Here is a 9390-nt window from a genome sequence, read left to right as displayed (position 1 = left end):
TCTCCTAAATGTATATATTATTTCTGTATTTCAAAAATTTGCTATTTCTTTTAATTATAATTTAGTTTTCTTTAAATTTATTTCTAAAGAAAGAAGAAAATAAAAAAATACAAATTTTTATAATGTAGAAAGAAACTATAAAGGTCTTCAAAAGATACTTAAGCGTCGATGTATATATATATATATATATATATATGGTACGAAACCATATCTATAAAGGGGTCAAAGCGCCGCTCGTAAAAGTTCAGTGCATTACTCGACTGATCATATATCGTGGAAGTAAAACCATAACCACCCTCGGCTGACCGACAGGCTCGTAGTACCATCGACGTTTCGTTCACCTACCCTACTTTTACGCTATCAATATATATGTATATATATATATATGGTCACTTTAGAAATTTCGTTGAAGCGCGTGCTTTTTTTATCCGCTTAAACTATCGCTGATTTTTATTTTTTTGTATAGGATTTTTATCGACAATATATGAAAAGTCCATCCGAGCAGGCCTTTTTACTGACGGCTCTTTGAATCTTATATATATATATATGTATATGTGCGTATATATTCCCTATCTGCACGTGCATTCAATTTTCCATGTTTACCTTCGTATATAAAAAAAACCATATCAAACGATTGTACAATCAATCATCAATTGCTTCTGTGAAATATAACGTTTCAATCGTTTCCCTCATTTTACGGATTTCTTCAATAAGAGATATATATAACTACCACTATAATAAGTGAGTTTATTTTTTCATATTCCCACAGCGCCTAAAATTTCAATCACACTAATTTAAAAGCATCAAATTGATACCAAAAATATGAAATTGATCACACTAATTTAAAAGTAGCAAATTGATACCAAAAATATGAAATTGATCGCACTAATTTAAAAGTATCAAATTAATATACTATAATAGTAAAAGTTTTACTTGTTTCAGTTATAACTTTCGCTATTCTAGCAAAAATTTTCGCTGTTTCAGGTAAAATTTAATTTTTTTTATAATTTTTTTTCCCTGTAAAAGTCTTTTCACTGTATTTAAATTTTCTAAAGAATTAACAATCTCTATTAGTTAGACAAGCGTTTTTACTTTCTGTCGAATGAAATTTCAAAATTTTGCATTATTTATATTAATATACATTGTTCAAATGAAACGGTAAACATAACGAATAGGAGAACAGTATGCGGATGTGAATTACTAACATATGTATAAGTATATATATATATATGTGTGGAGAGAGATATTGTCCCGCTGTATAATAGCACTATAGAAATGTACTATTCGGCGTTGGCAGCAATGGCAATCGGTTGGTTCCTCCGCTCGCCGCTGTTCATGTAAACAGTTAATCTAAATCCAGAGCAAGCAGCGATGTAATGTTATGCGGCGCGCAAGACTCATTATACTTGTAAACCAGCTCGATACCCCGACCACAGCATAAATGTATACGTATATATATATATATATTATATATATATATATATATATATATATATATATATATATGCATGAAACAGTCGCAAACACTCATACACCCATCAGCACTAAAACACATAAATCCCAGCACACATTGGAAAACGTCTCACTTATATACATACATGTATATACTGATCAAATCCTAAACTAAGAGCCCAACTTTCGATACGGGTATATATAAGTGTTTGTACTGCCTTTTCATGAATCCTATTAACGAGAGGATTACATCCTTCTGTGTATACGTCCACGGTACAATTATTTCAAGCCACACTGAATATTCAGACTATTTTCAAACATTTACATGTTACTATTTTAAATAAATAGTTGGTAAATCACTAATTTTTAAAATTTTACGAAACCTTTTTTAATTTTTTTTTTCTACTAAATCGAATCTTTCTATATATTATTACATTGAGAAAAATGATTGGTTGCGATTACCATTTCGTTAGTAAGAGTATTTTTTTTTTGCTAATTTATATTATTGACTGTTACCAATTTTAGTTAGACAGCCTAATCATTTCTTTAGTATGATAACTAATTAAATAATTATTCCAACAAACTAATTAGGGGCCATCCATAAATTACGTTGCACTTGAAGGGGTAGGGGGGGGGTCAAGAATTTGCAAAATTCAATAGAAAAAATGGCGCTAATGTACGCAAAATGTGCAACATGGGGGAGGGGGGGAGTCGAAAATGGTGAAAAATTATGCAACGTTATTTATGGATGTCCCCTTAGTTAAACCAACTAATAAAATAGTTATGACAACCAATGAAAATAGCAACTACAACTAATAAATTATAGTAGCAGTATAGTTTACTAACTAAAAATGGTCATCAAAAAAGTGGTAACCCCAACCAATATTTTCTCTCAGTGCTCTGTGGGCAAAAAACCATGTTCGTTCTAAAAACGTTTTAAAAACGTTTTTAGAACGTTTCATGTCAACCAAATAATGTTCTGGAACATTATTTGAACATCCATGTTCTTAAAATGTTCCAGAACATTATTTGGCGGACATGAAAAGTTCTAAGAACGTCCTTAAAACGTTTTTAGAACGAACATGGTTTTTTGCCCACAGGGTGTACTTCAACACAGAGAAAAATAGAAAAACGAATAAAGTAACTTTTACTATACTTTAAAAGTAAAACCGTCCGCAGTTTCTGCGCCTTTCTGTCAATTTTTACTCCAGAAATAGTAAAATTCACTCCAAAAATAGTAAATTTTACTATTTCTGAAGTAAAAATTGCCAGAAATGCGCAGGTTTTACTTTTAAAGTATAGTAAAAGTTACTCCAGAAATAGTAAAATTTACTATTTTAGGAGTAAATTTTACTATTTTCGGAGTAAATTTAACTATTTCTGGAGTAAAAATTATCAGAAACTGCGGACAGTTCAGGTTTCACTTTTAAAGTATAGTAAAAGTTACTTTATTCATTTTTTCATTTTTCTCAATGAATAAATAAAGATAATAATCAATATGTAATGAAAAAAATGAGTTTATAATAAATGTTTATTTAATTCTAATATGAAAAAATTTAACTTTTCCTTAAAGAATATAAAAATAAATTCGTGTATGTGAATTTACTTAAAGTACACATTGCCTATAGCGAAGTGCAATTTTTTTTTCCTTTTTTTTAGCAAGCGTCCAGAGAACAATGCACTGTGAAGATTTAACGCCGATAAATAGATTTTTATACGACATATATATATATATATATATATAACAACCATAGTATCGCAAGTTAATTTTTGCGATAAGATGGTCTGTTGGAATTATGTTATTTACACGGGATTAGCAAAGCTAATTGCCAGATTGAATATCATGCTTCAGGAAACGTAACTTTATGGAGATATGGTAAATACGAATAGGGTGTTACGCTCACAAAACGCGATATAGGGTGGAGGGGGGTTGGACCCATGTGTTGAAAATTCATCCTATGTTGCGAAATTTGACGCGCCACTGATTACTAATATTATATTATATATATATGTATTCTAAATAAATGTACTTTAAATTCATAAAAACGATTTTAAATAACGTTGAGGTAATATATAATGTTAATTTATTATAATTTATTTTGTTTTAAATATTATTTTGTTTTTTTTTTTAATTTTAATAATTAAAAATAAGAGACAAAAAATATTTAGATGCAAAAGATAATTTTTTCAATATCAAATCGCGAGTATATTCGATTTTTTTTTTTTTTTTTGGCTGCCGCATAATAGAACCCGCATTATGCTCGACATGATCATACAATTTATGGCTGTATAATATATCCGTAAAGTTAAAGTCAATAGCCACAGAGGTTCTTTGAGGTCACGTATATAAAACGTTCCCTAATATTGTCTTAACCCAATCTTTAATTTATGCCAATTCGAAATCCGGTGCTTATGATATTCTTACATTTATATTTATAAGATCTATATCGCACGTGGCGTCAAGGCTCCTTCAAATAAAATCAGTTAACCTTTTTTTGATAAATATTATATCGACAAAAAATCAGTTGCATTTATTTACATCGAAAATATATATATAATTAACTTGATTAACGCAGAGAAAAATGTTTTGCAGCTGGTTTGAGAACCGGAAGTTTTTAGAAAACTTTTTTTTTATAGGGTAACAGAATTTATTGAAAGATATACAAAATTTTATATATATCTAAAAGCTGAACAATAATTTTTTTTTCTTTCCTTTTTTTCACAAAATGTAAAAGTTGTCAGGCAAATAAAACGTGACTGTTTTTTAAAAAATAGCAAAAGCAAATTGGAAAGTATAAAAGGACATTGGCACGACGCCATTTACATTTCTCATATAGGAGGTCAGTATACATTTTGTTGTTATATTACGATATTAGCGATTCAATGCGGCATATATGGTGTCACTCGCCCGCATCTTCCACCAAAGGGATGTATAATATGAGAGTACAGACGTGAATACGTACGTCAATAGGTACATTATACATACATAAGCAAATGTGTATTCATAAACACGCGCTCCCTCTACACGTATACGTATATAGGGGTTCCAACATTTAAAAAGTAATATTCATCTGATCTTAAAGAAAACATGATATAAAGATGATTTGTTGTTTATTCCAAGTAACTATGAATTTGTCATATATGAATTACAACTCTTGTAATTACATACTATTTTAATGGTATTATATTTCATGTTTGAAAATTAGAATGTAACGAGTATTACAATTATAGAGAAGTAGAGGTATTTTTAAAATATATTTTTTTTGTCGCATAATAAAATTTATTAGGTGGGTGATAAAAATTTACGACATATAAGTTTTTCTTTATAGATAAAGCCGGATGTCCTTGCTGTAAGTCAATATTCACCCTCTAGGTACCAGCTGTTGTTAACCATCATTTCTCCTAGTCCTTGAACGTATTTTACGGATGACACAAACTTGGAAACAGTGAACCTGGGTCATCAATTACTATTAGCATTATTTCTGAGAGGTCGCATATGGTCGATAGGCAGTGACATCACCTTTTCTTTAATGCACTCTCCGTCATTTTATATGGTGTCCAGTTTTATCGCAAGATCACATCAGCTGATGAAAAACGTTTCTAGATTACTTTTTTTTCAAATAGGATTCTTTTTAATATCTCAATATTATTTTTACTTTATATATTTAAATTTCATAAAAAAAATTATTAGAATTGCTAAAAATTGAATTATTTAGGTAGAAATTTCAATTTTACATAGAATTAATGTTTAAAAATAGAATATTAGTCGAAGAAGTGTTTTTAATAAGTTTGAAAAGCTGGATAAATATAGTATTTTCTATATATTGCTGAGATTGTGATTCTAATAACATAATAAACGATAAATCTTGGGAGAAATTTGAGGACAATTATGCTTTGGAAAATGATCACGTGGCACATCGATAAATCTCGACGGAAGTCGCATTTTCAAATGCCTAAGGCGGAAATGTCGTGTCGGCGCACTGTCATAACAGGGGCACTCTCCGCTTTGCCACGTGCAGCCCTCGACCTTCGCGCCTTCGTCTGCATTCATAACTGCACTCAGTCAACCCCTATTGGGCGTTTACACGCGCCAAGCAATATCAACATCCCACTCTCTAAACTGTTACATTAACTACATATACTGCTATTCAGAAAGTTTGTATATTAGTTTTCATAAACATCAATTTATTTGATTACAAACAAAATAAAAAAAGTAAAAATTTAATTATAATTCTAAAAATTTCCTGTAACCAAGAAAAACAATTTCTAAAGTATATTATATTTATACAATGAAAGCGTGCGAATCATTGCGCTCCCTTCTTTTTCTTCTTATTGTTCACATTAACAACACACGTCGATCAATTCGTTTCTATTTCTATAAGTCTCTGACGGCTCGTGTCTCCGTTCAGGAAACGTTTACACTGCTTTGGAGCCAATCTGTTGTATTACGTTTCCAAATATGTCATAAATCAGGAAAACGGTCCACGTGCACTCATATATGAGCGCGCGCGCGCGTACGTGAAAACATTTTTCCAAGAATGATAATTGGAAACGAGAAATGCGCGCACGCGTTTCATAATATCGATATATCCTATACTAAGATGATCGCAAGCAACTTGGCAATTCTGATGTATAAACTTTCTCGCTGAATATGTGTTGGATTCCTTATTTTAGCGCAATCTCTCGATAAAATTTGTTTTTCCTATAAATCATTAACTATATTTGTATTAAAGTTGAAAACCAACACCAACCAAACTTGTCTGAAAGATACATTAAAAAAACAGTATATCTAATACTTAATTTTATTTCGTAAATTGAGATTTCTAATTTATTGAGATTTTCACTTATATACAGGTTCAAGAGGGTTTTCTTTTTAGAAATACAGGTTAAAATGAAAAATACACCTCTTTATAGAGTTTGCAAAAGAAATTCTTCTGAATTATAAAAATGTGTCAAAACCACTGAAAATCATGTAAAAGTGGTTGTTAAAATCTAAAACTCGATTTTAAACAAAATCTAGTTTTAATATATGTGAAACTAGATGAATTTCTAAGTTTATCATATTATCGTGTAAATTTTATTTCGTTATGAATTATAATTTATTAGAAGTAGAAGGTTCAGAAATAATGCATTTTCAGTGGTTTGACCCAAATGAATACCCGGATCAAATAACTCGACCGACGCTCGGACGAACGCTCTATTACCAGTCAAGTAGCAGTGACAGCCTGTGTGCGGCTCACTGCTACCCGACTACCATTAGAGCGTGCGTCCGAGCGTCGGTCGAGTTATTTGATCCGGGTATTCAAATGTTTAAAATTGAATTATTTTTGAAAAGTTAGATGAAAATATAAACCACAAACGAATCGGATTTTTGTCATTCGATAATTTCTAATGGTTAGGGGGGGGAGAAAGTTGTGTAAGGCATTAAACATATAAACGAGAATTGGAGTCTCTCTTTCTCTCTTGGAAATTTGTCGTTGTTAAGTATCATAAAACGATCCAAGAGTGACATCTGTGTCAATAAGGCGAATTCACCAGGGACGCTGGTTACATTTTCCGAGGGGGCTTCAGAGCTTCATCTCCACTGCTACGATCATCCTCATTCAATCATCGATTTTATTTAGTTAATAAAACGATTATCCCACTCCACTTGGCCTTCCACTTTAACGCTATATAGAGTTGTCGTCGTCGTCGTCCATGTCAGCCGATTTAAGTCCATTGGAAACTCTGTTATAGATATATATATATATATATAGACCTGAGCCGTGGGCGTTGGACCAAAAATGTAATTTACATCCTTTTATGTTGCGAAATTGAAATATTTGCGAATTAATTTGTACGACGGGATTATGAACAAGCTATTGGCACCCTAAGTCCCGCTTTTGCTTTCAAAAGTCCATTTTCTATATATAGGCGTCTTCAATTTTCATTTCAACTGCGAAGCCACTTCTGTTTCTTATAATGATTCGGCCTTTTTGTCCCTTCCCCCCCAGTTGCGAAAAAAATATCTCTACTCCCTATTTCAGGCTTCATTCGATTGTAAGTGGAGACCTAGAAATTAACTTTAATCGATTTTTTTTAATTCTAATTGTTTTAATTGATTTATTTGGTTAGCTGAAAAAATAAGTTTAAAAATTCAACAAAATCTTTTTTCACAGGCACACAAAAAAAATTCATGTTCCGAGCTCGAGGTTAAACTATGACTCCAGGTTTTTGGAGCCGCTGAAACCGAATCTTAAGTCAATTTAACCCCATCACGTCAGGTATTTGACATAACCGCAAAAAATTGCAAACTTTGTCCTTAAAATTTTAAAATTTAATTCAATTATAGGATCTATAAATCTTAACATGGCTACTTTATGTTTTTAGGGTCGCTGAAACAAAATCTGAAGTCTATTTAACCCTATCACGTCACGCTTTTTACATAACCTCAAGAAAGTCCCAAAATTTGATTTTTTTAATGTTTTTTTAATGTTATTTAAAAAGTCTGCCATGATAGGGTTAAATAGCAGATTTTGTTTCAGAGACCCTAAAAACATAATGTAAACATGACAACACTTATAAATCAGAATTTTTCTTGTCTTCAAAATTTAAAGTACGAATTTTGCGGTTTTTTGAGGTTATGTCAAATACCTGACATGATGGGGTTAATCTGTCTTAAGATTAGGTTTCAACGACCCTAAAAACATAAACTAGTCATGGTTTGACTTCGAGCATAGAACATGAATTTTTTTTTTATAATTATTAACAATTTAGAATAAATAAAAGTGTAATTATTCGAAAAGCATTTCTAGATCAATTGCTACCTCATTTCATAAGGATTTTGTGTGGCTTATTGCTGTATAGCTATACATATATAGCTGAAGTCCGGTGTGCAGTAAGCGGTCTCGCAGTAAAATTTTAATCCAAACGATTAAGATACGAGATCCGCAAACATGGCTTAATGCGAATGACGAAATGGGTATCCAATTCTGGGAGAGAGTCGTTGGAATACCGTTTTGGAGAGTGAGAGGAGGTTTTTGGGTGGATAAAGACAAGAGGGGATGGGAAAAAGGAGATTCAGAGGAATCTAATGGGCGAAGGGTAGCCCGGGGGTTCAAGACAGACGGGATATAATGTCGAATCCAGGCCGTTAAACCGGCATACAATAATCTGCGCAGCGCCAATCCGGGCCGGTGTATTCAATTAATTCGCCTGAAAATTTGTCGCTCGTATTAAATCTCGTTGGATTAAAGGCAATCTTGCTTCTTCGTTGGCCTCACTCACTCTCTCTCTTCTCTTTCTTCTTCTCCTTCGCTTCCTCTCTCTCTCTCTATATTCGTTGTTCATTCCTTCCGTTCTCCATTGGGCTTTGTCATCCCTTTTATCCACTCTCCTCCTCTTCTCCCTTAGTGAAGGAGGTAGGGGGGGGCTGATACCCATTTCGCCTCTGCCCCCCCCCGCGACGGTATCACTTTCCTCGGGTTTACGATCTTCCAGCTTCTGCAATACTGCAATTCAAGTGAAGGGAAGCTTTTTAAAACTTCGGGAACTTGCTTCGTTCAACTCGTATATGAACAACGAGCAAGTGATGCCTGTATATATGTATGTATAGCCATCGATTGAACGTCTTTTCATACACGGGGCGAACATTGATGGATACTCGCTGCGAATCAGACAAAAAAAAAAAAAAAAAAAAAAAAAGAAAGGGTGGCGAAATTGAGGGATGTAGAGAGCTAGCTTCTCATTTCAATGGCTATATGGTAAAATCGACTCTTTTCAGATTAACTGGACTACTAGGCTTTTTATTCTACTGACACCTGTTTGATGAATTAACGAGACGAAAGGAGAAAAAACTTTTTTTAGATCTCCAATGTTTAAAAAGAAGTTGAGTTTTATGTTATCCAATATCTAATCTTTAGCACGTTTTAAGAAAAAAATTTTTTATACTTTTTATAA

The sequence above is a fragment of the Leptopilina boulardi genome, unplaced genomic scaffold (genome assembly GCF_019393585.1).
Source record: "Leptopilina boulardi isolate dan_hultmark-lab unplaced genomic scaffold, ZJU_Lbou_2.1 LbouV2_330, whole genome shotgun sequence".
Classification (NCBI taxonomy): domain Eukaryota; kingdom Metazoa; phylum Arthropoda; class Insecta; order Hymenoptera; family Figitidae; genus Leptopilina; species Leptopilina boulardi.
This window is presented reverse-complemented; position numbering follows the sequence as displayed.